The sequence below is a fragment of the Vicia villosa genome, unplaced genomic scaffold (genome assembly GCF_029867415.1).
Source record: "Vicia villosa cultivar HV-30 ecotype Madison, WI unplaced genomic scaffold, Vvil1.0 ctg.000587F_1_1, whole genome shotgun sequence".
Lineage (NCBI taxonomy): Eukaryota > Viridiplantae > Streptophyta > Magnoliopsida > Fabales > Fabaceae > Vicia > Vicia villosa.
Window position 1 is genome coordinate 807,686 of NW_026705268.1, and position 6,000 is coordinate 813,685.

Below are 6,000 nucleotides of genomic sequence, written 5' to 3' on the forward strand. Positions count from 1 at the left end.
GTTTTTAACCTAGGCATATTTCAAGATGGCTTCAAATTTCAAACTTACCATGAAACTTCTCATAGACACCAAAAACAAACAAGTTTTGTTTGCTGAAGCATCAAAACCTGTAGTAGACCTTCTTTTTTCCCTTCTATCCTTGAAATTGGGTACCGTAGTAAACCTCCTAGGCAACACCAACTGTACCTTAAGCAATGTGTATCGAAGTGTCGAAAAACTGACGAAAAATTCATACTTCCACAACAAAATAAGGATCTTCTCTTAAATCCAATCTCTTCAAATGAATTCTATATGCTTTATCATGCAATCTACACCAATGGCAAATTTTCAACTAAAAATGAATTTGTGAAAGATAATGTAAAGTTTTTGGTGATGGATGATTTGGTTATTCAGCCCTTAGTTTCATCTATTTCAATGATTCTCTTACTTCAACGCTTCAATATCAAAGAGGTTGATGTCTTGCAAGAGAAGGTTGTGGAATTGGGGATGAAAGAGGTAATTAATTAGTATTTTCATTTATATTTTTTATTAAGTATTTATTTTGTTACATTGACATGAATTTTATATTTTTGTAATAGGGTATCAAGTTGCTTAAAGCTTCCCTGTTTTCGAAATCGAAGATGGTCTTGACTGATGTCTTCTTAAGAGATATTGATATATGACCAATTATGTGGCAGCTTAATTTTTTACGGTTTTTTCTTTACTCACCTCTCTATGGGGTCACCCCCAGCGAAAATCTCATTTTACCCCTGCTTCGGAAATGCATTTCCGAAATATTTTTTTTTGAAAAAAATCCCAAAAATTGGGATTTTGATTAATTCGGAGATGTATCTACGAAAAAACAAAGAAAATCTAAAAATTCCAAATATTAATTTTAGGATATGAATTAATTTATATATTATAAATTTGATATAATTTATGAGTAATAATTAATAATAATTATATATTTTGATATAATTTATTAGTTATGAATAATAATTATTATATATTTCTATTCTGATTCATATTAAAATTTAAAATAATTTTAATTAAAAAAAATTAAAATAATTTCACTTACAAAATGAGTTATAATTTTTTATTTATATATTTATATATTTATAATAACCATTATGTATTTACAAAAAAAATTAAAAAAATGAGTGTTTTAATTTATATATTTATATAATAATTATAATAATTATTATATATTTATAAAAATTATTATATATTTATATATTTATATAATAATTAGTATATATTAATTACAAATATATTTATATATTTATATAATAATTATAAAAATTAAAAAAATAAGTGTTTTAATTTATAATAATTATTATATATTTATATATTTATATATTAATTATTATATATTTATATATTATATATTTATATATTTCACTTACAAAATTAATAATTATTATTATATATTTATATATTTCTATTCTGATTCATAATTAAAAATGAGATAATTTTTTATTTAGTTTAAAAAAATTAAAAAAAGATTTTGTCTTAATTTTATTTAATGAATAAATTTTATATTTAATTCTATATAATTCAAAATTTACTTATGGAATTAAAATGTTTTTGATTTATATAAGTTAGTAAAATAATTTTTAACTTTCAAATAGTTTAGAATGTTTTGATTCACCTTGATTTTATTGATTCACCTTCATTTTATTGATTCACCTTGATTTTATACCTATTAATTGTATTGATTCACCTTGATTTTAATTTTTTTAATAATTATTAATTATTTCGAAAGTGTATATCCGAAACATTCCAAGACCAATTTGGTCTTGGAATATTTCGGAAGTTCATTTCCGAATTTCTTCCAAGGGGGTGCGTTCGGAGATGAACTTCCGAAACACCACATTTTCTGAAAATGTAACTTTATTTCGGAGATGCATCTCCGAAATCAATATTTTATATTAAAAAAAACACGCATCTCCGAAATCAATATTTTATATTAAAAAAAACACGTTTTCGGAAGTTCATTTCCGAAAACACCTTTTTTCCAAAAAAAAGTACCGTTTCGGAAATGAACTTCCGAAACAAGGGGTAATGTTGTAAATTCATCAGGGGTGGGCAAGAAGGTTAGGAGGTGGGTGAAGAAATTTTCTTTTTTACATGCACAATGTTAAGATGATTAATATTTTATAGAAGTACTTAATTTGTTTGTGATGGTTTATGTTCTATTGTTAGGAAATTATTTTGAGAAGATGTCGATATATGTTTCCTTCAACAATCCAAAACAACATCATAATTATTCTCATATAACAACAAGTACACCATAGTACACAAAATCGATTATAATACATTTTAACAATATAGTCTCAAACAGTAGCCGACAATAGTCAAACAACCAATAAAATTTGGGAAATCAACAATTACAACTTTCGTATAAACAACTCTCATATAAACAACCGAGGCATCTACAACGATTAATGAATTATTAAATAATTCAATGTTAATACAGTTGTGTTACGGCGGGCGGCGAGGATGATGGATCTATGGTGGAATGTGACTATCTCCTCTTCCTCCAAGCTCGTGGCGAGGTGCAATTTTTTTCAATGTCGGGTTCATGTCGTGGATCTAAGGTCCGCTTTGTGTGGGAAGAGGGTATCAATTTTCGTGGAGTTGGTTAGCTAGAATAGTTTTGAACTCTTCTTTCTCAACCTTTTATGAATGGTACAAATGACCGCTTGGTTGCTTTTTGAATGTGTAATATGTTGTATGGGTTGACCCCTAGTGCGATTTCATAATCCAATCCCTTATTTAAAAAAAAGGGACTTGTTATGGTTCAACTTCCTGGCCATTGCCCCAGGCCTTTTTGCGACTAGAATAATCTCATCGTACTCTTTATGCTAATAACAAGTGTGAATTTTTTATTGCACATATTTCTTTTGTGAATGATCCGTGGCTCTTGTACCCCTGTTTGTAAATTATCAAATAAAAAAAATCTAATAGCAACAACAAATTTCTCAAAATTAAAAATCTTTTTAGCCAATTGTATTTTAACATTTCACTCTTTTTAATTAAATTTATGCACATTCAGCGTGTGTAATTAAAAAAATAAATTATTTAATTGAAATAATAAAAATCACATTGTTTAGTAAATATCAATCAATTTAAAACAATTTGCTTAACTAGTATGATTGTAATTAATAAGTTAGGGTGTCAGGTTGGTAAAATAAAAATGAAGTAAAAATTCAAATCTATAAAAAAAATTTAATCTTATATTATAAATTCCAAATTAAACCGCATCAATAAAAAAATTGATTTTTTTGGTTTAATAAGAATGATTTTAGAAAATTTAATTAGTTTATAATAAAAATAATTTAATTGATATGCAATAATGTAAAAATATTTAGTATGTCATGAATAATTATTAAATTTTTATAAGTATTTGACTTTTCTTTATCTAAAATATCCATCCATAAATGGTTGATATATATCCGCGTGTAAATTTTTTAACAATAACAAAGCATATCAATTAATCTAATAAACTTTAAATACATATTTTTAATGAACAATATCCTACATCATCAAAAGTGAGTTACGATTAAAAAACCTAATATATAATCCCAAAGATACTATAGTAAAATTATATGATTATTGTGATATAATTATTTTTATTATTATTATAGGAATTAAAAGAAATAATAAATTATATAATTTTTCATAATATAATATGATATATTTTAAAACATATAATATATATACATCCAATCTGATAATGATCAGATTTTATTTATTTTTAATAAAAACAAAAGATTTAGTTAGTTTTATTAGATTGATTTAATTTTTCTTAGTGCTATTTGATTGGTTTAATTAGATTCTAATTGGAAAATATATAATAACAGTAACAACTTTTCCTATTTTCACGCATCATCAGCTTATATTTAAACCAAAGGAGTCTCCACTGATTTTAATCTAAAAAATTCACAATGACTTCTTCTCCAACCTCCAGATTTAGCCTAAGGCTTCTCATAGACACAAAAACTGAGAAAGTGATCTTCGCCGAAGCTTCAAAACCTGTTGTAGATTTCATTTTCTACATGTTATGCTTGCCTATAGGTAGTGTTGCAAAGCTTCTAGGAAATGGCATGGCCGGTACTATAGGAAACCTGTATCAAAGTGTGCAAGACCTCAATGAATATTACATGCATTCTGAACAATCTAAAAATGTTCTCTTAAATCCAGTTGCAACTATCTCTTCGGATGAATTCTGTAATCTTCTTCCCACAAAGGATGAGGATGACATATCTTCTGTTTCTTCATCCGGATTATCTGACTTTGAGATAGTGAACAAGTTAAACACTGGGGATGACAAAGAAGAAAAAGACTATGACAAAGAAGAGGATAGCGGGGATGATAACTACTACTATGAGGAAGGAGATGACTACAATGATGATTGTGTGAACGGCGATGACTATTACTCTGAGGAACATGCCAGTAACAACGAAGATGGTGGTGATGGTGAGTATTATGTTGAGGAAGAAGACTATGACTATGACTCTGAAGATTGTGACAACGGTGATGACTATTACTATTATTACTATGATGAACAAGCCAAAGACAATGAAGATGTTGACGACGGTAACTATTATGATGAAGAAGACGGCTATGGTGAGAACGATTATAACTATTTTAATAAAGAACAAGCCAACGAGAATGAAGAGAATGTTTCAATTAATAATGGGTTTGTGGAAGATAAGGTACCTTTTCTAGTGATGGATGATTTAGTTATTCAGCCTCTTACTTCAATAATTGAGGTTGTTAACAAGTTTAATATCAAAGAGACTCGGGAGATGATTGTTGAATTGGGAATGAATGAGGTTAGTTCACATAATCACTTCATATTCTTAATTTTTTATTTTATTTTTGTGTTTGATAATTTTTTTATGTAAATTTTATTTCTAAAATTCTAACTTAGGTTGAATTTATTTTTTTTTCTAGGGTATTAAATTGCTCAAAGCTTCATTGGAGTCGAAGATGGTTTTGACTAATGTTTTTGTCAATAAGAAATATTGATATGTGATCAATAATTTGGTGTATTTTATTTGTTCTTTTTAGATTTAAAGTTTTTAATCTGATTGACATTTGTTTTGTTCAAGTTGATTTCTGTTCTATTTTGAATAATAGTTTGATTATCTATTTAGTACTATATCATACACATTTATTGTGATTTTCGATCGTATTATTACTGACAACCTTAGAAGCTAGGAACTAGTTTATTGAAATTTTAATGTAAATTTTTTGGTTTAATCACTCCATAACTGGTATCATTTATTTACAAGATAATTTGTTTTAAATTATTCTTAAAGATAGACCAGAATGATAATAGCATGCTATGCTAACTGGTATCATTTATTTCACAAAATTAAAAATATTTTTTAGCCATTTGTGTTTAAACATTGGAACATTTCACTCTTTTTTAATTGAATTTAAGCACATTCAGCTTGTGTAATTACAAAAAAAATAATTTAAATGAAATAATAAAAATCACATTCTTTAGTAAATATCAATCAATTTAAAACAATTTGCTTAACTAGCATGATCGTAATTAATAAGTTAGGGTGTGAGGTTGGTAAAATAAAATGAAATAAAAATTCAAATCAATAAAATAATTTCAATCTTATTTTATAAATTACAAACTAAACCACATCAATAAAAAAAATGATTTTTTTGGTTTAATAAGAATGATTTTAGAAAATTTAATAAATTTATAATAAAAATAATTTAATTGATATGCGATAATGTAAAAATATTTAATATTCCTTGAATAATGATTATTAAAATTTTATAAATATTTGACTTTTCTTTATCTAAAACTAGTAACAAACCCGTGCGTTCGCACGAGTTCTGGTACGGGACGCGCATTTGTTTTAGATGAATATTTTTTAATAGAAAAATATCTGGTACCCGTGAAAAAATAATAATTGAAATGTATAGAAAAATATTAGATACCCGTGAAAAAAAAATAATTGAATGTATAGAAAAATGTGTGGTATCCAT